Source organism: Camellia sinensis, chromosome 10, assembly GCF_055761805.1.
Source record: "Camellia sinensis isolate YWXY chromosome 10, ASM5576180v1, whole genome shotgun sequence".
NCBI lineage: Eukaryota > Viridiplantae > Streptophyta > Magnoliopsida > Ericales > Theaceae > Camellia > Camellia sinensis.
The window spans coordinates 170,839,230-170,864,349 of NC_138970.1; positions in this window are offsets into that span (position 1 = coordinate 170,839,230).

Here is a 25,120-nt window from a genome sequence, read left to right on the forward strand (position 1 = left end):
ATCAACTAAACAATTCATGGTTATATAAATGACATTAATAAAATCTAATTGGATAAGAATCTAGCAATAGCAGTATTAACTCCACCCTAAAATCAAAGCACTTTTTTCAATTGAAATTCCCAAATCAAATTATTATTTATTATTTTATTTTTTTTGGTTCAATTGAAATCCTTCAATCAAAACCCTAGCTTCAATAGCAAGAGACAGGTGAGAGAGCTCTCAATATCATGTAAAAATCCCCAAATCAAAACCCTAATTTTTAACCCAATACTAGATTTGAAATAAATCAAGTAAAAAGCCTCAAATCAAAGCATAGAAAATCCTAATTTTTGAATTAAAAACCCTAATATTTTAAGTTTGGAGGGTGAACCTGCTGAATCTGTTGAATGAATACCAGCTTCTTGAATCCGAACTTAACCATTCCTCGGCGACAGCGACGGACGAACAAGGGTGGGGCAGCGGCAAACAAACAGGGGACGGGGCAACGAGGACAATGACTCCTCAGCTCTTCGTCTTCTCTCTCTCGGCCGAGGACGAGCCAGGGTGGGGCAGCGGCGAACGAACAGGGGACGGGGTAACGAGGACAGTGACTCCTCAGCTCTTCGTCTTCTCTCTCTCTCTCTCTCTCTCTCTCTCTCTCTCTCTTTTCTGAAATATGTAACCAAACCAATTATAGACATAAGCTCTAATTATAGACACATAATCTTTAGCAACTAAACCATTTATTTTGTGACAAAATTATTTCCTCACTAAAGATAAAATTATTAGCCACGAAAATAGTTTTCTCACTAAATAATATTAAAATATTAAAAATTATTGGCGACGAAAATATATTCATCATTAATAATTTTATTATTGGTGACCAATTTTTTCATCACCAAAAGTCTGAAAATTTTGGCACCATCCGAAAAATTAGCGGGAAAATCTTTAGTGACAAAAAAAATATAGATAATGACAAAAAATAATTTCGTCACCTAATTTTTTTATTATATATGTAGATTGGTGACGAAACTTTATTTTTGTCTCTAAAAATGGTACATTTGGAGACGAAAAATTATTTTCTTCACTAAAAGGTACGTCTTTCGTGACAAAATTTATTTTCGTCATTAGTTTTCGTCTCCAAAGACACTTTTTGTTGTAGTGTTTATTTTATTTAAATTGTTGTAGCTATATTTCACATTTTCACTGTGCTAAAATCATTAACTGACATAGTTGTTAGAACACTTGTTTTAATTATTTTTATTTCATTAACTATATTTATCTATTGTGCTAGTCATAATTTTTATTAGGGTATTATTAATTTTTAATTTTAAAAACCTAATTCACTCCTCTTTTAGGTTGTCTTTTGGGTAACAATTGATATCAGAGCCTAAACTCTTATTTGAGATTTAACCATCTGAGAGTTTCGATCTATGGCAACCTTAGCTAGCACTGTTGAAGGACAAGCCACCAATAGGCCACCACTATTTGATGGAAACAACTATAGTCATTGGAAGATAAGATGACCCTATACCTTCAAGCCACTGATTATGCCATGTGGATTATTGTCACCAAAGATCCAAAAATTCCTACTAAATTAGCAGACAATATTAGTGTACCTAAAACAGAAGATGAATGTGATGAGAGGGATCACAACTTATTGCAAGCCAATGCTAAAGCCAAACTCACTCTTGTTTGTGAATTAGACTCTAAGGAGTATAATAGAATTTCAAGTTGTGATTCGGCAAAAGAAATTTGGAACAAACTAGAGGTAACGTATGAAGGTACAAACCAAGTGAAGGAATCTCGTATTGATATGCTTGTTCATAGTTATGAATTGTTTAAAATGAACTCGGATGAATCTATTTCAAGTGTGTTTACTAGATTTACTAAAATTGTAAACTCTTTGAAATCTCTTGGCAAAATTTATACTAACAGTGAGTTTGTGAGAAAAATTCTTAGGTGTTTACCAAAGAATTGGGAAGCAAAGGTCACCGCCATTATAGAAGCCAAAGATCTCTCCACACTTGGATTAGATGAGCTTATGGGTTCCCTTATGACTCATGAGATCACCATGAAAGGACATGAGGATGTTGAAAACAAAAAGAAAAGTGGAATTACATTCAAAGCCTCATCAAATGAAGAAGAACATGAAAACTCTAGTGAGGATGAAAGCTATGCCATGTTTAGTAGAAATCTCAAAAAACACTTCAAGAAAAACAATTATGGAAGAAGAGGACCTTTCAAAAAAAGGAGCACAACAAAGATAATAAGAAAGAACCTATTATTTGCTATGAGTGCAAAAATCCTGGACATATGAAGATGGATTGTCCAAAATTGAAAAACCATGAAAAAGACTACAAAAGAAACAAAAAGGCCATGGTAGCAGCTTGGGGAGAAAGTGAAGATGAAAACTCAAGTGATGAAATTGAAAATGAAGTAGCCAACTTGTATCTTATGGCTCTTGAAGATGAAGACTCTACTCAAGATGAGGTAACTATTCTTTATAAAGAACTTGAAAGTGCATTTCATGAACTACAAGATGAATTTAGAAAAGTTTGTGCCAAAAATAATGTGTTAAAAAAATATGTTGCATCTTTATCTAGTAATGTAGAAGAATTAAAGAAAGAAAAAATTGTTTTGAAAATGATTTTGACACCATCTCTAATGAGAAAATTGCTTCAAAAAACAATGTTGATGATTTAACAAAAACACTTGAAAATTTTGTAAAAGATGAAAATAATCTCAATATGCTTCTTGGAAATCAAAGATGTGTTTTCAATAAAGCGGGCATTGGATATGACCCTATTAAGAAATAAAAGAATCTTAATACAATTTTTGAAAATGCACCTCTCATGACACACCTTCATATTACTTGTCATTATTGTAGAAAGAAATACCATTATATATCTTATTGTCCATTCAAAAAGAATATGAACATGAGAATTAAAATGATTTGGATTATTAAGGGATCTAACAAAACTAACCAAGAAGGATCCAAGAAACTATGGGTACCAAAAACCAACACTTGATTGTCATCTTGTAGGTTTGATTTAAGTCCAAAACTAAAGAAGGAAAGTGATACTTTGATAGTGGATGTTCCAAACACATGACCGGAGATAAATCATTCTTTACTAAACTCTCATCGAAAAATGGAGGATTTGTTACTTTTGGAGGCAACAAGAATGGAAAAATCATCGGTATTGGTAGCATCGGTATTTCTCCTAACCCTTCTATTGAAAATGTTTTACTTGTTGATGGACTTAAGCATAACCTATTTAGTATTAGTCAATTATGTGATAAAGGTAATTGAGTTATTTTTTATAAATCACATTGCACAATTGAAAGCACAAATGATCATAAAGCTTTATTCGTTGGTAATTGTCATGATAATGTTTATGTTTTTTATCTTAATGATCTCTATGCTAGTGGTGTTAAATGTTTATATGTTAATAATGAAAATAGTTGGTTATGGCATAGCAGATTTGGTCATTGGACTTCCAAAAATTAAATTTGAAAAAGATCATCTTTGTAGTGCTTGTCAACAAGGAAAACAAACTAAAACGTCATTTAAATCAAAATCTCATATTTTCACAACTAGACCTTTACAACTATTGCATACAGATTTATTTGGTCCCTCAAGGACATCTACTCTAGGTGGTAAACATTATTGTCTTGTTATTGTTGATGATTATTCAAGATTTACATGGGTTATATTTTTAGCACACAAAGATGAAACCTTTTCTTTTTTCACAAAACTCTGTCGTAGAATTCAAAATAAAAAAGGCTTTCTTATTACTAATATTCGCACCGACCATGGTAGAGAACTTAAAAATGAGAAATTTGAATTGTTTTGTGATGAGCATGGTATTGAACATAATTTTTCAGCACCTAGAATCCCTCAACAAAATGGTGTAGTAGAAAGAAGAATAGAACTTTAGAAAAGATGAGTAGAACAATACTTTGCGAAAATAATCTTCCTAAATATTTTTTAGCCGAAGCCAATCACACCGCATGCTATATTTTAAATCATGCATTGATTAGACCTATTCTCAAAAAGACTCCTTATGAACTTTGGCATGATAGAAAGCCCAACATTAGTCACTTTCATGTTCTTGGTTATAAATGTTTTGTGCATGATAATGGTAAGGATAACTTAGGTAAATTTGATTCAAAATCTAATGAAGCAATTTTTCTTAGCTATTCCTTAACTAGCAAAGTTTATCGTGTTTTTAATAAAAGAACTCTTGTTGTGGAAAAATATATACATGTGGCATTTTGATGAAACTAACATCTCTACTCAAAAGCAAATTGTTAGTGATAATATAGATTTGGAACCAAATGTGAAAGATTCAAGTATCTACAAAGAAGAGAATCAACCATGTAAGTTGAACAAAGAGATTGAACAACCTATTCTCCCACTTCAAGAAGAATGAGGAAACAATGATGATTTGCCAAGAGAATGGAAGTTTGTTCATAATCACCCTAAGGATTTAATCCTAGGTGACCCTACAAAAGGTATTGAAACTCGCTCTTCACTTAGAAACATTTGTAGTAACTTGGCTTTTCTCTCACAGATTGAGCCTAAAAACTTTCAAGAAATCGAATTCGATGAAAATTGGGTGATAGCTATGCATGAAGAGCTTAACCAATTTGAGAGAAACAAAGTGTGGGAACTTGTGCCAAAACCTAAAGATCATATCATTATCGGTACCAAATGGATCTTTCAAAACAAGCTTGATGAATCTGGCACAATTATAAGAAACAAGGCTAGACTTGTTGCACAAGGATACAATAAAAAAGAAGGTATTGATTTCGATGAAACCTTTGCTCCGGTCGCTAGATTAGAAGCCATTCACATGTTACTTGCATTTGCATGTTTTACAGATTTCAAACTTTATCAAATGGATGTAAAAAGTGTCGTTCCTAATGGTTTTATAAATGATGAAGTTTATGTTAAACAACCCCCAGGTTTTCAAGATCATGCTTTTCCAAATCATGTTTTTAAACTATCAAAAGCTTTATATGGTTTGAAACAAGCACCTCGTGCATGGTATGAACGATTTAGTAAATTTTTGATTGAAAATAATTTTTCTAAAGGAACGATTGACGCAACACTTTTTGTTAAAACTAAAAATTATGATTTCCTTATTGTGCAAATATATGTGGATGACATTATATTTGGTGCTACTAATGAAACCTTGTGTAAGGAATTTGCTAAGTGTATGCAATGTGAGTTTAAGATGAGCATGATGGGGAAGCTAAATTATTTCATTGGGCTTCAAATCAAACAAAGTAAGGAAGGAATTTTTATCAACCAAGCTAAGTACACAAAAGAACTACTCAAAAAGTTGGGTATGTATGACTCAAAAATAGCTGGAACACCTATGAGCACATCCATTAAGCTAGACAAGGATGAAAAAGGTAAGTCCATTGATCAAACAAAATATCGAGGATGAAAAAGGTAAGTCCATTGATCAAACAAAATATCGAGGTATGATCGGCTCACTTCTTTATTTAACTGCGAGTAGACCCGATATTATGTTTAGTGTTTGAATGTGTGCTAGATATCAATCAAATCCTAAGGAATCACATCTCAGTGTTGTTAAAAAAAATTTTAGATATCTTGTTGGCACTCAAAATTTGGGACTGTTTTATCCTAGAGGTGTTGCATTTGACTTAATTAGTTACTTGGATACCGACTTTGCTGGATACAAACTTGATAGAAAAAGCACCAGTGGCACTTGTCACTTTCTTAGTAACTCGTTAGTATCTTGGTTTAGCAAAAAATAAAATTATGTTGCTTTATCAACGGTCAAAACTGAATATATAGCTTCCGGAAGTTGTTGTGCCCAAATACTTTGGATAAAACAACAATTGGAAGACTTTGATTTGCATTATGATCATATCCCTATTAAATGTGATAATCCTAGTGCCATCAATTTAAGCAAAATCTGGTTTAACACTCACGAACAAAACATATTGAAATTCAACATCATTTTTTAAGAAATCATGTTCAAAAAGGGGTATTGTATTTGAATTTGTAAACACCGACAAGCAATTGGCAGATATTTTCACAAAACCCTTAAGCGATGATCGCTTCAATTTTATTCGTGGCGAGCTTGTAATGTCGATTTCTACTTAAAAAGTTTTGTTATGACTATGAAACTTGATTTTTTGTTAAACTGATATATGTGTATTGCTATATTGATATGGAAACATTTATATTAGTTATATGCTCTCAAGTCCTTTATACATTTATTATCCTTAACAGTTTGTTATTCTCAACTGTGTAATTTTTTTTGAGTTCTGCATCTTGAGGTAAAATTAACTTTGCATACATTGATTTTCTTTAAAACTCTCATGGTATTTTTTTTTGCATTACCCTTCCAGCAACACCGACGTCCCATTAAGTATAATTTCGACTGGTATTATTTAATTTTAATTTTTTTTTAATTTTTTTTCTCATTATTATTTTTTTGTTTGGGCTTAATTTTCTTTTTTTCTGCTTTTTAATTTCATTTTTCAGTACTTAAACATAAAACAAAAACAAATCAAAATATAAATATTTAAATAAATAAAAAAAACACCCTTCATTTTTTTACAGCTATACGCCAATCAAAATAAACATATTTACATAAAAAAAAAACTTTCATTTTTTTTACGGCCATACGCCGATCTTACTTACTCGCCTCATCCATCGTTTTCTTCCTCTTTTTATCACCTTGGGAGGCCCTGCCCCCGTGCTTTCGTCGAGAGCGATGACTCCCTACTGACTATCAAAGGCCAAGAACGACGTTGCTCCAAATTGGGCCATGGAGGTGGTCTTTCGTTTAAGCTCTTTATTTTCGGCCTTCAGTGCGCAAATCTCTGCTCGCGCATCCTTGTACATGCGTTGGAGCAGCGAGAGTTGGGCGTTGAACTGGTAGAGCTCACTCGTTTTGTTCTACAGTCGGTGAGCCAATTTTGTGACTGTAGTCACCGTTTCCATACAGGACGTCAGTGTGAAATGATTGGCTTCAATGTTTGATTGAGCTGCCATTATTTGCTCAATCGACATCATAGGAAGGTTAGGAAGAGTAGGAGCCGGGGCACTCGACCCAGCAGCGTGTACGGGATCATTCAAGTTCGGAAAGAGAGTAAGTGGATGGGACGAGGCCATGAAGTAGAAGAGAGAGATGTAATCAATAGAAGGGTCGTTTTTGGCAACCTTTCTGCTCTGCTCAGTCTCTCTGTTCTATCTCTCTCACGTCGAAGAAGAAAGAGATGGAAGTGAATGAGAAAGACAAAGGAGAAGAGAGTGATTAAGAAGAAGACGAAAGAGAAGAAAACAAGCAGGAGAGAGAGAGCCAGGGCAGTTGATTGACCCGTCTCACTTTTGTTGGTCGGCTGACGCAAAAGCAAGGCCGTGTGTCCGACGCGATTTTTGGCAGAAAAGAGAGAGGCGGGCGAATCATATATATATATATGTGCATATGTATATATCTCTGTTTGATTATCTGTTTTTGATGCCATTTATCCCTATCATTTTCCTCCTCCTCTTCCCGATTCTGAGCTATGATTTCCTTTTTGATAATGTCACAGGGAGAGAAACTTATAATGTTATGTATTATGATGTTATGTATTATGGTATTATTTTTAAACTAATCTGATGTTATGTATTTATAGTTTGATATCTTAATCTTATATCTTGTTGTTGATTAAAGCTTATTTATTACACATGTGCTAATTTATGTATTTAGAAATGAATTCAGGGAGCATGACTTAAGGGGGAGCTTTTCTTACTCCCAAATCAAATCAAAACATCATTGTGTGCCATCATAAAAAAGGGGGAGATTGCTAGACTTATTTATTTTGATGATTTATTTAATTATGTTTTAATTTATTTGAAAAGAGAAAAATAGAATCCAAAATTTATTTTGATGATTTATTTAATTACATTTTAATTTATTTGAAAAAGAAAAATAGAATCCAAAATTTATTTTGATGATTTATTTAATTATGTTTTAATTTATTTGAAAGAGAAAAATAGAATCAAAATTTATTTTATCCCATTATTTTCCACATAAACTTTTATTCTAAATATTGTTTGAATGTATTTAATATTTGCTTAAATCAGGAGTTCATTTCAACCCAAAAATTATGCCCAAACCAGAGGTTCAAATAGCCCAAAACAAAGGTTCAAACAGCCCAGCACAGCAACAGGCCAAAAGGTTCAAATGCAAGATATTCAAATTAGTAATGATGGAGTGGAAGATATTCAATTGAATACAACGGCTATAAACGGCTATAAGTTTCATTATATATACCAAGCCTCTAATGTAAAAAAGCCACAAAAAATCAAAAAATATTCTTTGATCTATAATCACCACATCTATTCTCTGAAAAATTCTCTGAGAAGTGTTCTTCAATTTTTGTTTACATCCACTTTCGGAAATTATACACTGAGACGTATAACTTTAAACCCATCTTTCCTGTGCAAGGTTTACAGAAAAACCAGGACTTCATTTTTATATTTATCTTTGAGAGATAATTCTTTTAGTTTTCTGTGAAAGCAAAAATACCTTCTTTTCAACCTTGTAAGAGTGTAGTACACTTAGTGTTCTTGATTTAGAAAGTCTGTGTAAAATTCATGGATGATTGCTCCATTTGTAAAGAGGTTGCTAGCACCCCCGTGAAGGTAGAGCATAGTGGAAAATCTCAAGTGAAGCTTGAGGAGTGGACGTAGGCCGAGTTGAAGCCGAACCACTATAAATTTGTTTGCCTCTCTCTCCCTTATGTCTTTATTTTATTTAAATTGTTGTAGCTATATTTCACATTTTTACTGTGCTAAAATCATTAACTGGCATAGTTGTTAGAACATTTGTTTTAATTATTTTTATTTCATTAACTATATTTATCTATTGTGCTAGTCATAATTTTTATTATGGTATTATTAATTTTTAATTGTAAAAATCTAATTCACTCCCTTTTTAGGTTGTCTTTTGGGTAGCAAAGAATATTAAAGAAAAAAATCAACACACTACATAATTAATTTATGTATTTTTTTTCTTAATACAATCACAATATAATATATTTAATCTTTTAAATAAATTTCACGTTGTTCTATTTATACATATTTTTATTTTTCAAATAAAAATAAAAATAAATAATTGGAATCACTTTTAATTTTATATTATTAATTCTCTTTCTAATTTAACTATTATTTTTAATATCAAAATAAATGTTTATTTTACTATTATATAATTAATATATATCATGTAAAATCATTATATGATAATTGTACTTTTATAGTACAATCAAACTAAAATAATCAAAATAAGCAAATAATTTAACTAAATGTATTATATATAAGTATTCAACTAACATTTTTATAGAATGATAATGCTAAGATTATTAAAATAAATAATTTAAATTTTATTTTATTTTAAATTAAAATTAAAATTATTCTTTTGTAACATATATTATAACATAAAATATCATTATATTGATTAAAGTTAACTTCATTGTGATTTTATATCAGACATCATATTTTTAGAAGTGATTTACATACACTTGTAGTGTCCAATTTGATATTGATTGATTAAAATAATAGAACTCAATACTTTTTTTTGTTAAGTTTTCAGAAGATAAACTGATAAATGTCAAATGATAATAGTGTAGAGTATTATTTTAAAGAATAATAGTCCATCGAAAACAATTGTGTATATTTAAGGTACATATTGATATTTCTTCAATAATTTTTAAATAAAAATTTTGAATTTATAATATTACTAATAATGCATATTCATGAGTTTTGCCAGAAAAGATATGTAAAAATAATTTGAATGGAATAAAAAATTTGTGATTATTTTAATGTGTCACAAAATTAATCTAAACCCTTTGAGAACTGAAATTATTAAGGCTATAGCAATTTTGTGTCTAATTCCCTTTGAGAATACTATTTATGATTTGAATTTGTAATTTTTTATGGATCAATATGAATAACTCTTACGATCTTACTGTATCAGCATAAATCTTATCTTTGAGTCAACCAACCTTAAGAACTTTTTCGTGTACTAAAATACTTAAATATTGTCATATAATGAAAGTGTGGGAAAGAGTGATGAAACTTTGATTACGATATATAACAGACGTGTTAGAGAACCAATTTAGATTTATGCATGATAGGTCAACAATAGAAACGATCTATATTTTGAGAAGAGTAATAGAAAAGTATAGAGAGAAAAAAAAGAGACATTTAAATAATTTTTATCGATCTTGAGAAAAATTTATAATAGAGTACCTCGAGATATAATTTAGTTGGTGTTAGAGAAAAAATGGGGTGACAAAAGGTTACATTATGAATGAGTTGACGAGAAATATTTAGGATGATGTACCATGGTATATGCTTTTTGCGGATGATATCATGTTAGTGGATAAGACTAGAGAAGAAGTTAACACTAAGTTGGAGACTTGAAGAGAAACACTTGAATCTAAAGGATTTATGATAAGCATAACTAAGACAGAGTACATGAAATGTAATTTTAGTAACAGTAACAATAGAAACAGAGGAGAAGTGAAGATTGAGAACCAAGAACTATCTAAAGAATAAGCATTTTCGTTATTTAGATTCGATTATCACAACAGTTAGGAAGATTGAAACGGGTGTAGTCCGTAGAATTAAGGCATGGTGACTTAAGTGGAGGAGTGCGTTTGGGGCACTGTATGATAAACGAGTACCCATGAGACTAAAAGGAAAATTTTTATAAAACGGTTATTAGACCAGCGATGTTGTATGGACCAAAATGTTAGGCAATTAAAAAATAACATGTAGATAAGATGAATGTTGCTGAGATGAGAATACTAAGGTAAGTGTGTGGCAAGACTACAAAAGACAGAGTTAGAAATGAGTATATTCGTGAATGGGTAAGAGTAACACCGATAGAAAATAAGTTAAGAGAGAATAGATTGAGATGGTTTGGTCATATACAATAGAGACCAACAAATGCAATAGTGAAAGGTGTGATATAGTGATGGTAGATGAAAGTGTTAGGGAAATGTGCAGATTGACATGAGCGAGTGTAGTAAATAAAGATATGGATCTCTTTAATTTGACTAACCAAATGACCGTTGATAGAGTCAAGTGAAGAATAAGGATTTATGTAGCCGATCCCATTTGATAGGATTTAAGGCTTGGTTTGATTTGATTTGGTTATTGTCATGTAAAAATATTATAATAGTTATAATTAAACACTACTTAAAAGTATAATTAAAGACCCGATGCACCACTTTTTCCTTCTTCGTCTTCTTCTTTTTCTTTTTTTTCCTTTTTTTTTTTTTTAGAATATGGAAAACATTTATACTAAAAAACAACAACATACACTGTAGACATAATTAAAAACATAAGAAATTAGCAAAAACCTTTTCGATTAATAGCCATAATAATTTGTATATTATAAAAAATTTCGATGTTTTTATTTTTTTTAGAAAAAAATATTTGGATACAAGTGAAATTCATAATTTTTTATAAATTTGATTAACTCAAATGAAGATTTAATTTCAAGTTAAGAATACACATTTTTTTATTTATTTATAACTTTGAAAGAAATATTATTTTTATGAACCTTTTGCATAGGATCATACGAAGTGACAAAAAAATTTATTAGCCATTAACAAATCTATTTGTATTTAATTTTTAATTATTAAAATTTTCTACATACTAACACTCAAAATTAATTTTTTATTTTAAAAATAAATCTTCATACATCACACGTGTCCCCTGCTTGTGTCATAATCAAACACGAATACTAACAAAATGTTAATGAGTAATTTCGGAACATTATTTATTATTAAAATAAAAAATTTTGTTTTGAAATTAGTAAAATATTCGGTGTCACTCTCTCTATCTTTCTTGTGTCTATGAGAGATGGTTGTGACCAAGAACATCAATAAAAAAGTATCATCTTTGATATTTTTTATTTATTTTTTTGCTCATGAGAGTCATAGGGGTTTTGCCCCATCTATTCTCTGAATATGTCAATAAAAAAAAATAAAAAAATAAAAAAACCAAAGTACGTATAATGCTCCTATCTTACTAATACTATGTAATTATTGAACCAAAACTCTAAGGTTAGTCTCAAGGGGAAGTAAAGAATGAAACTATTAGATTTTAAAGTTGAGTAATCACTGTTATAAAATCTACGGATTAACTACAAATTATGTTTAAGTACAAAATTGAATCCATCCCTAGACGAATTGTTAAAATTTAGGACCAACAAATGGTGGTGTTCCACTCTCCAAGGGTGGCTTCTTGAATTTTTTTTTTCTTTTTTCTTTCTTAGATATGTTCTCAAATTGAGTTCCACAAATGCAAGTTCAAATAAAAAAACTTAATGCCTCCTTTAACACCACCACTAGAACCAACATAAATATTTTTATCTAGTAATGGAGCCAGAATAATAGTTTAGAGCGGTACTTATTAATTAAAATTTCAAATTTCAAATTTTTTTTTTCATAATCAATAAAAATAGATAATGATTTTTAAATTAATATTAAGCACAAAATCTTAAATATTTAGTATAAACGTTTCTAAATTTTTGTATTTACAATTGACCTTGTGAAAAATCAGAATTGGAAATGTAGTGTTACTTATAACTAGTGTTAAGGTAATACAAAAGAGTCTTGTATGTCATATGATAGATTATATAATAATATATAAATAATAGTGATACCACATCAATCATCGATATATAATATCACCAACCAATAGTAAAATAACGCATGAAATGTTAATCTCATTTGTCAAATATAATTAACAACTCAATAATTCCATATTTTTGTAGTATTTTTTTTTAAAATTTATCTAGAAAACAAGAATGCTTTGAGGTGTCATCATGGCATCTGTGGGCCCAGGGCCAGGTCCCAAGTTAACCGATTGCCAGCTTGACTTGACCCAACCCATAAGAAGGAATCCGTCACCAAGGCACCAATGAAACTCATTAACCACTCCCTAGCAAGGCCAAGCTTCGATCGGAGTACAGCGCGAGATCTCGAAGAAAACTGCTAGAAAATCTAGTGTTTTCATACCCCCTAGGAGTCGAACTTGACTCGTTGATGTGGGAAGGCAATGCCTTCACTGTTGTTCAAATTGTATACTTAAAGCAAGATAAATAGATTCATGATTTATTAAAATAGAACATCAAATAAATCAATATTCGATAAATTACATTCTAGAGCATGAAGCTAAAACATGATTAACGGATATACATAGTTAATCGAAATATTGAAAATAAGAAATCAAACCAAATTCTGTGTGATACCATAGTGTCCTTAAAACAGATTAGTCGCTTCACCGTAGATGCTGGAGGAATATCGACTTCTGTCTCCCATGATAAGATGGTTTAGACCGACTAATGCAATAGCACCTTTTGTTAGCTTTGGCCAATCGACAATGGCAGCACTTTTTCAACACAAGAAGAAAATTATATGGGAGGAGACTCACTTGGCTATAATCTGAGAGCAAAATTCTGTGTCAAAACCAAGGGATATGGGTCTCCTTTTATATACTATGGGGGAGAGAGGAGGAGCTTCCAGTCATGAAAGCTAGCAACCAATGCTCATCACTCCTGCAAAACTACTGGAGTAATGGTCCAAAACTGATGGGGTAATAATATTCTGTATACACAAGTTTATATATCTGCAGCAGAAAAAAGATTAGGTTGGCGGACCACCAATCCGGTCCAGTCCAAACCTAACCCATTCTAGCAAGCCTCAAGCCTCAACCTTCAAGCCTAAGCCCAAGATCCAAGATCTACGGATCACAGACCTGGCCCCGGCCTAGTCCGGGTAGGTGGGTGGCGTGCGCGCGCGCGCTTGTGGCAATTTTGCCATAACCAACTTGGACCATAGTCTTGGCCCAAGTCTATTCTTGAAGCATCCATGCCTCCCTTCTTTTAGAAAATTTGGATGCCCCAAAGGGCTCATGCCCTTCTCATAATCTTGAGGTTTAAATACCCATCAAAGTTTTCCTTTACAATCAATGTGAGATTGGTAGTTATACACAATTCTCAATACCTCATTCATAAGGCCATCTTTATGAGACAATTTCTCATCCAATTCTTAATGGTTTCTGGTCATTCTTTTTGTGGTGTAAAAGCCATGTTACAAAGAATTTAAACCCATTTAATCCCACCTCAACCAATAGTTAGGACCTACTTTAATTTCAAATTAAAGTCACCAAAAAATCATTTTTTCCAACAATCCCCTATATGAATAAAAATTGACTGAATAAAGAAAACGGACAACGGTTACAACAAAGACTTAGAAAGAGAGCACACAGACTAACCCTGCATTAGAAAAGGTAGTTGTTGGTCTTGAACCTTTCGTAGTGAAAGCCTATCAGATTTACTAGTTGACTAGCGAACGTGATGTCTTGAATTGTTCTGCCGTTTGTGTAAACCAAGACAATAGACCTCACATAAGAGTTAGTCCAACCATTGTTTTTGTTCTCACTGGTGTGTTTGGTATGGCTCTGGAACACTAGCCTAGTTCAGTAGGGTCCGTTTGGGAAGAAGATTTGTGGCTAAAATAGCCACAAAAAACAAAATAGGCTATTTTAGCCACAACAAACAAAACATCACATCCAACCCATAATCATTATACTTTTCTCTCACAAAAAAAGTTAAAAAAGCTAAAAAGCTAAAAAACCCTTCCCAAACCAAGCTTTTTAGCCCAGGCTAAAAAAGCCAAAAAGCCAAAAAGCCTTTGGCCTTTCCAATTCTTAAAGAAGCAGCCCCACTTTGCACTCACATAAGTGACCTATATAAGGTATCACATTATACCATGGTTGACTATTCATATCACTTAGGTCATTAAAAGCATTAGCTTAACCATCCACCCCTACCGAGTATCATTGTATAAAGGAATGGGCAAGAGGATTTACCTCTTCAGTGACTCACCCGTTACACAAAATTAGGTTGTCCCTTTAAACTTAGATTTTAGGATCTCCAGTCAACTAGGTTGGGTTTTCCATTTCGGTAACATTACTAAAGGCCTAAATCACATTCCTCTTGACGATGTTTCTATTAACTCTCGAGTTAATCCTTTGGTTAGCAGATCCGCAATGTTGTCCTTAGATTTTACAAACTCTAGAGAGACAGCTCCATTAGAGAGTAGTTGTCGTATAGAATTATGTCTACGACCGATATGTCTAGACTTTCCATTATACATATGACTCTATACCCGTTCAATCGCCGATTGGCTATCATAATGAATACAAATAGCTGGCACAAGTTTCGGCCAACATGGAATATTTTCAATGAACTGGCGAAGCCATTCAGCTTCTTCAGTTGCTTTATCCAAAGCAACAAACTCAGATTCCATCGTTGATCTCGATATGCACGTTTGCTTGGAAGATTTCAAAGACACAGCTGCCCCTCCGAGGGTAAACACATAACCACTAGTGAGTTTGGAGTCCTTTATATTAGATATCCAATTAGCGTCACTATACTCTTCTAGTACCGTTAGATATCTGGTATAATGCCGCCCATAATCCCAGGTGTAGCGTAGATAACATAACACCTGCATAATGCCTCTCCAATGAGTGGCATTCGGATTACTCGTGTATCTACTAAGCCTGCTAACAGAGTTGGCTATATCTGGCATTATACAACTCATCAGATATATCAAACTTCCAATGACCTGAGAATAGTTTAGCTAAGAGACACTCTCACTATTATTCTTGGTAAAATGTAGACTCACGTCTACTAGTGTCCTAGACACACTTTTATCTAATTTTCCAAATTTCTCAAGTATCTTCTCAACATAATGAAACTGGGAAAGTACAATACCACTAGATGTTCTGGTAATCTTAATACCTAGAATGACATCTGCAAGGCCCATATCTTTTATGTCAAACTTAGAGTTTAACAATCTCTTGGTAGTTCGAACCATTTCATCATTACTACCAACAATGAGTATGTCATCTATGTATAGACACAAAATGACACAATCTCTGTCGGTGTCTTTAACATATATGCACTTGTCACACTCATTGATTCTAAACCCCTTTGACAACATAACGTTGTCAAACTTCTCATGCCATTACTTGGGCGCTTGTTTCAAACCATACAATGATTTGACAAGCTTACAAATTTTCTTATTTTTCCCTGGAGCTGAAAACCCCTCGGGTTGTTCTATGTAAATTTTTTCATCTAAATCTCTATTTAAGAAAGCTGTCTTTACATCCATCTGATGTATCTCTAGACCATGTAAAGTGACTATCGCAATCACTACGCGAATGGATGTAATCCTTGTCACAGGTGAATACGTATCAAAATAATCCATGCCTTCTCGCTGTCTATATCCTTTGATAACTAGCCTTGCTTTATATTTATCAATTGACCCATCAGCCTTCATCTTTCTTCTAAAGATCCACTTACTCTCTAAGGCCTTACTGCTTAGGGGTAGATCAACCAACTCCCAAGTATGGTTCTATAAGATGGAGTCAATTTCACTCTTAATAGCTTCTTTCCATAAGGGACTTTCAGGTGAAGTCACGGCTTCATGGAAAGTTCGAGGTTCTGCTTCTAACATATAAGTCAAGAAGTCTGGGTCAAAGGACTTGGCAGTCCTAGCCCTCTTACTCCTTTTTGGCGCATCTACTTCCTCATCTTAATCATCTACTTGATCATGTTCAAGTTCCTTCTCAAAACTTTGATCATCTCCTCGGGTTCGGTAAGGAAATATGTCTTCAAAGAAAAATGCATTCCTTGACTCCATTATGGTATTCTTGTGGATATCTGAAATATTAGACTTGTGCACAAGAAACCTATATGCACTACTATTCTGTGCATAAGCAATGAATATACAATCCACAGTTTTCAGACATATCCTAACCCGCTTGGGTGTAGGTACTGCCACTTTTGCAAAACACCCCCACATTTGTAGGAAATTATAAGAAGGCTTGCGGCCTTTCCATAATTCGTATGGAGTCTTGTCTATTTTCTTCCGAAGGATTTTATTTAGAATGTAATTCGCAGAAAGAATTGTTTCCCTCCATAAGTTCTGTGGCAATCTAGAACTTATCAACATTACATTCATCATCTCCTTTATCATCTTATTCTTCCGTTCAACAATCCCATTTGACTGAGGAGAATAAGGCGCTATGGTTTGATGGATAATCCTGGATTGAGTACAAATCTCAATAAACGGTGATTCATACTTACTACCACGATCACTTCTTAAAGTCTTAATCTTGTGGCCTAATTGATTCTCAACTTCATTCTTATAAAGAACAAACTTATCAATAGCCTCATCTTTGCTTTTGAGCAAACACACATAACAATACTTAGTGCAATCATCAATAAAAGTGATGAAGTACTTATTGGCATTATGTGATTGTATAAACATTAAGTCACACACATCACTATGCACTAAGTCTAACAGCTTCGAACATCTTTCAATAGAATGAAACAAAGATCTTTTCAACTTCGCTTCAACACAAGTTTCACATTTGTGTTTTGGATTAATCTTAAAAGATAGTATGTGATCTAACTTGATTAATCTAGGTAAAGATTCAAAGTTCACTTGTCCTAGTCTACCATGCCACAAATTTGAAGACTCAAGCATGTAAGTAGAAGCAGATGCATTTTTATTCATCTTTGGGATAAGAGTCATTACATTGAGTTTAAACATACCCCCCAACATATATCCCTTACCCATATACACTCCGCTCTTGGTTAGAACGACCTTGTCAGATTCAAAGACCATGCGAAAACCATATTAGCTGAGAAGTGACCCCGAGACAAGATTCTTACGAATGTCTGGAACATACAGGACTTTGTTCAAGGCCAGCTCATTTCCTGAGGTCAACTTCAGGACCACCTTTCCTTTCCCCTCAACCATTGAGGTAGCAGAGTTTCCCCTAAACAATTTCTCGCCATTTGTAACTGGCTCGAAAGTTGTAAACAGCCTTTTCTCAGAACAGATGTGGCTTATAGCCCCAGTATCAATCCACCATTCTTTTGGGTTTGAACCCACCAGATTCACCTTAGAGACAATGGCAGACAAGTGCATGTCATCCTCGTCATGGAGTGTTCTTGCATATCTGCCATGTGAGCACGAGGTTTGATCTTGTATGGCTTCTTCTGCTTGTGGCAGTCATTAGCTCGACGCCCCTCGCTACCACAGTTGTAGCATTTCCCTAAGAACCGATAACTAGGTTCCTGCGGCTTGTATGCTGGCTTTTTTGCAACACCACTCCTTGGCCCCAACTTTAAGTCCTTGTTCACAGTGGGCTTCTTCCTCACCCCAAAAGATTTTCCATGCTCAATGACATTGGCCTTCATAGAGGAGATACTCCCTCCTTTCTTTCTATTAGCCTCCTCAATTCGGAGTCGGACAATCAGGTCTTCAACTGAAATTTCCTTGCGCTTGTGCTTCAAGTAGTTCTTGAAGTTCTTCCAACCATTGAGAAGTTTCTCAATAATCACAGTAACTTGGAATGACTCGTTCAAAGGCATCCCCTCAGCATGAATTTCATGCAAGATTACTTGGAACTCTTGGACTTGGTTTATCACAATTTTTGAATCTATCATTTTAAAGTCCAACAACCGGCCAACGAAAAATTTCTTTGCCCCGGCATCCTCGATCTTATATTTTTTGTCCAGAGATTCCCATAACTCCTTTTGCTGAGTTCTTGACTGTAGAGTGAATCTACTAAGCTGTTGAACACATAGTTCCGGCAAAGATAGTCTATTTGCTTCCATGTGTCAAGCGCCATGACCTTCTGCCTGTCTGGCTCATTCTCTGCCATGGCTAGAGAATCCTCACTCAAAACCTTGCAAGGTTCAACGTGGTCAAGTAGAACAACATCTTTTGTTGCCATCTCTTAAAGTTCACCTCAGCAAATTTCTCTGGCCGTTCATGGTGACTGAATGGTCCTCCCGTAACAGCCGGAGTAGCACCAGGGTTAACCATAGAAGTCACAGTTGGGGTTGGCAAGCCAGTTGCCCCAGGGTTCAGATCCCCGCCAACATTAGCAGTAGTAGCAACTCGGTGACAATTTTCATTTCTGAAAAATACAATAGAATATCACTTTATGTGTTTCCAGAAATTAAACTTAACACTAGAAAATCCCACAGTTGAAAAATTAATTCAAAATTAGTCTCACCACTAAACTTATAATCGAACATGGTCAAGAATATTTCCAGAAAGACTGGGGGGTCACATCTGTCCCACTTAAAAGCCATTTAACCTTTTGACAAAACTTTCAAGAGCATGTTAACTCCGAGTTCGTGAGAAACAAATTTTAGAATTAAGTTTTTTAAATGATGAACCAGGTTAAAACAAACCAAGGTTCAACACTTACAAGCAATTTAAAAAATTGCTAACAAAATTACAAACAATATAAAAAATTGTTACAACAATCCAAGAAAATAAAACTTACTTTTACAAATTGGTAAACAATCAAATAAATCTCAAGCAAAAAAAAAAAATGCTTTAAATATAAGACGAGTAAACCAATCCAAATTGAGAGTTGTAAGTAGTCCAAATTTTTATTTATTTATTTATTTATTTATTTATCCTTTTTTTTCCTTGCACTCCCAAATTCTATTAATTTGGATTTGTGTTGTTTACATTCCCTTTCGCATAGGTATGTCTACAAAGAAGGTTAGTAGCAAACTACAAAATACAAACAAATAATCTAAAGAAACTTGTAAAACTAATCAATTAATTCAATAGCAAAGTTAATTATGCTAGACAAGTTATACAATTAAATTTATAAATCCCAAATAAATTACAAACTTTATAACTTTAAAAATTAAACTAAAAATTAATTGACAAGAGTTATAGGGAATTATAACACAGTAATCATGCAAATAAATATACAATTAACACTTTTTATTGACAAGAGTTACAAAAATAAATCTATAACTCCAAGAATTAAATTAAAATTAATAGTCAAGAGTTATATATATAAATTTAGTTCACATTAAACATGCAAATAACTCTAGCAATTAAAATCATGCAAATAGTCTAGAAAATAATAGGCATGCAACAAATCAAAATCTAGAATATTTTTGAACATGCAAATTATCCTACAATTCTAGAATCTAAAACACATGTGAATTAACTAAAAAATAGAAGATATTTAGCATGTCAATATTAACATGGTAGGAAATTATTAATCATCCTCATAAAATAAAATTATTTTTAGAACTAAATAAGCATACAAATTATGCAACAAAGAAAACATTCTGATCAAGCTGGAAAAATCCAAAACAGACCCTTACATATATTAATTGGCAATTCTACAATATTCCTAAGCATGTACTCCATACAAGAAACAGTGTGGATTTGGAATATATTTGATTAGGCTAATCATGGATGTCCCATACATACAATAGGCATATAAAAAAAAAACCAGGACTAGAACAATGTACAGAATACCAAAAAAAAACAAAAAACCTTAGCAAGAAACTGTTCTGTTTTTATGTATTATTCTAAGCATGCACTAGTAGCCTATCTATTTTCTAATCACGAAATAGCGAGGAAAACAAAAAAACAAAACAGTAACAACTGGGGAACAAAACAAGTAGCCTCTGCATATATTGAATATATAACCAATAGCCTATATGCACTAGTTGAAAAAACAATATATATATATTAGTGGTCAACATACACAGTGGACAAAACATATGTATATTTTTTTTCCCAATCATAAACATTCACTGTAAATGAAAACAGTGGGCTAAGTGCACAATCCGAAAATGAATCTATGTGGATATATGAATTCTATATGTACAATTTTATTATGAAGATAATTAATCTGTTTTAAGATTGTTATTCAAATTATATACTTAAACAAAATAAATAAATTCATAATTTATTAAAATAGAACATCAAATAAATCTATATTCGATAAATTACATTCTAGAGCATGAAGCATAAAACATGATTAACAGATATACATAGTTAATCGAAATATTGAAAATAAGGAATCAAACCAAATTCTATGTGATACCACAGTATCCTTAAAATAGATTAGCCACCTGTAGACGTGCCCGAACATCCCGGCTCCGCGCGCGAATGGCGCGAAATCCGTTTTGTTTATTAGCTACTACAATTCGGACTCAATGTCACGGTTTTGAATCTAATCTCGCAAAGTGCAATGCAAGACCGATAAATCACCAAAGAGTCCAAATCCGGCAAATCGTTTTAGAAAACTGATTTTTAATAAAGAAGTGCCAAACATGGACTGCTTTGCCAGATACAGAGTCGCCACCTAAATGTTTTATTTTAGAAAATTTAGGAAACCCTGACTCGTGCCTAAGGCCACGTGTCCATCATCACCAAAGTTGCCTCGGCTCGGGAACTTGGGTACGAGAGGGGAAGGTCATGTAATGAGCACCCCCGCTCGCCTGATCGGAAGATCGGCCTTTACTAACATGATATTTTGTTTTTTAAAACACATGTGTTCTTATTTCGGTTTATTAGCTATAATTACTATGTGATGCGCACAGCATACAAGTATAGACTAGATCGCCTAAGTTGGAACAAAACATCTCATATTTGTTTGTTTGAAAGTGGTTTCAAGGTGCTACTCGCAGGTAGGCTAAGACGTAGATTTGCCACCCTCGAGTGGGCTTAGAAAACATGATTTTGCCACTCTCAAGTGAGCTTAAAACTCGCATTTCGATGAATTGTTCCAATTCAAGCAATCCAACCTTCATCCACAAGCATTCATGCAATTAATCACTTAAGCAAATAGCCTCATGGCAAGCATGCTATCATGGCAACACTAACACACATGCAATATGCTAAAGCGTAAAAACTTACCTAGTACTCCAAGCCAAAACAAAAGCTATGTTAGAAATCAATGCATGACCCTAGCTATGTCAAGAATGACTAATGCAACACATGCAAAATGCAACTAGAAATAGGCTCGGCTATTCTAAGATAACATATGAGATGCAACTTGATAACATGCTGTTGAACACGTATTCAAGTGAATGTATTGAAATACAATGCGGTTTGTAGAAAGCGTCGAGCCCAGTGCATGCAAAACAGATGAATGAATGCAAACATGCAGTGCATAAGGATGCTAATTGAAACATTCCCTAAAACTAACCATTGAAAGCGGTTAAGTAAAAGAGAGAAAGACGTGGGGTTGGAAGACATTCACACACACACGCACACTTATTACAAAATTTGCCCTCTCGACGGAAAGTCCGAATGAATAATACAAGCTAGCTACACTAAGCTATTCTAACTAATCTAATAATCTAATTAGACTAATTATTACAACACCGAATTGAAAATTAGCTATGCTAAGCTAATTAAGAATTTACAACGATGAATTAATTTAGCTAACACATTAACTAATCAATTACAAATTAACTAACTATACAAAGCAGTTAAAATAGTCTCGAGAAGAGGGGTATATGCATGCTTGGTCGGCATCGCTCGGAAATTCAATGCCGTGCCTCATGTTGCCTCTGTTTGCACACTTTTGTTCTTCTGAAAATTATGCAAACTTCTATGGCGCTTCTGATCCACCTTAGGAACCATCTAAGGGGTGGTCGGCCAAGAGGAAAGGCCATCGGCCAAGTGAAATAGTCATCGGCCAAATTTCATGGTTATCGGCCAATTTTTTATAGCCGATCGGCAGACTAAGTGGCTGATCGACCACTTCTTCCTACAAACTTCTCCTTTTGCTGCAACAGAGCACTAGCAGAGGCATGTCAGTGTATTTGCAAGAAAATGCATGTGCAACCACAGTCCTTATCATGTCTAAGGCTCAAAGGTGTGTCGTACTCGGCTCTTAAGCCATCAATCACGCATTTCAATGCATGATGGCCAAAGAGGCTGAGTTGCACAAATCAATATCACATGAATGCACAAAAACACACAAATGCCTTAACCTCTATCATGCATGATGAGGGTCGGCGACCGAGAATTGAGGCACATTTTATCACTTCAAGTATGAAACGTCCCTCGTTTCTCGTGTTTGGCTTAACACCTAAACCAAACACAATGCAATGCATGCATAACTTAACAAAGCTAATGTCATGCAAACAATGTAATGCAACATAAGCATGCAAGTAACATGCAATGTAACTCAAGCATGCAACAACAATACAATGGAACAAGCATGCAACAACATGCTATATATCAAGCATGCATCAACATGCTATCTAATCAACATGCTAAACATCATGAACATGCAACAACATGCAAATAATAATGTCATGCAACAATATGCAAGCAACAATGCAATGGCAAGGACCATGTAATGCAACACTTAGTGGACTTAAACTGCATATGGACAGACCTAAGAGGGTCCAAAACAGTGACCAAAATGTGGAAATGATGGCATGAAATGCAAGACAATGCATGCACATGCTCTAGCCCACCAACTAAGCATAAAAGCATAACTCTCAAAAGTGCTCAAGAAGTGACAAATGTAAGAGTGTAGCAATACTATAAACACTGAAATAAGGTATGAAACGATGCCAAATCATTCAATCAATACAAGCATGGCATGCCAGGGTCCTTAAAGCATAAAGCTACCAAAGAGGACTACAAATGAGGCATGCAATACATGGTACAAAGGCATGAACCAATCATGGACAGAGTTCAAATAGGTCTAAACAAAGACCAAAATATGCTAAGATTGAGGCACAAATGCCTAGGCATGCATGCATACACACTAAGCCACAAACAAGGTAACAAATGCACAACCCTTAGAGGCACTCAAAGGGTGAATGAAGTGGGAACATGGCAATGCTACATGCTTTGAAATGTCATGTGGAATGATGCCAAATCATGTACATGATACAAATGAAGCATGCTATGGTACCCAAAGCTTAAGGCTAGCAAGGCATTTGCACTACAACTATGCAAAACATGAAGCATATGGAAAGGAAAACCCAAAACAGTCCTAGAACATGTTAAAATGAGTCTAAAATATGTATGGAAGGAAGCCAAAATATGCTAGCATGAAGGGCATAAGGCATGATGGATGCAAGACAAATAAGGTGGATTACACTACACCTATCAAGACCAAGCATGAGATTGATTCGCCAACAAAAATCAGAGTTATATTATGGCAAAATAACTCCAAATACACATTTAAATGATAGCTCGCAAGCTTAGGCTTGAAGGCATACGCAAAGGCTCATGTTCAAGGCATAAAGGACCAACCCTTCAACGCATTGAAAAAGTGAAAGATGTGAGTGCATGGCAATGAAAAATGCTCTGAAATCAGATAACAAATGATTCCAAATCATTAAAATAGGTCAAGCAATGCATGCTAGTGGACTTGATGCACAAAGTTAACAAGCTAGAATGAACCATAGCTATACAAATCATGGCACGCATGACCAAAACAACAAAAAATTAGAGCTTAAGCATGCTAAAAAATGACCAAAAGCTTCTTAGAGTTAAGCCAAAATCATGCTAGAATGATATGTTAAAGCATGATACACATTAGGCCAATTCATGGAATTGTACTACAAGTGCATGGAGCATGCAAGGGCCAACCAAACCAAACCTTAACAGAGGTATGACATAGCAAAACATCACCAAAAATATGCTAAAATAGAATCAAATCATGCTAGAGAGGCATGCTACTTCATGAAGCATATGAGACTAGTTTGTGAGAAAAACACTACAAGTGTATAAACCATGCAAGGAGTGAGTCCACCAATCAAAATCAGAGTTATAACATGTCAAAATAACACCAAAAACATGCTTGAACTAAGCTAATTCAAACCACAAAGCATGCTACTTTGTAACGCTAACAAGGCTAGCAAAGAGGATTTACACTACAAATGCAATAAGCATGCAAGAGGTGACCAAGACAGCCAAAAATAGAGTTATGGCAGGTCTGATAAGTCACAAAAATGAGCCTAAACAAAGCCATAAAGAAGTAAAAACACATGCTCATTTGGTTGGCCATCAACACTAACAAGCAAGACAAGAGGAGAGGGGACCACCCTCTCCTATTTGGGCCCTCAAAACAGGGTTTTTACTACTAAAAATCCTCTGAATTTCAGTGGTTCTAAGGCCAAAAAGAAGTTGTTTGAAAAGTTTGAAAGTTAGCTGACAAGGCCTTACAAGCCAAGAAGCAAAAGGGGGGATAACCCCCTAGCCA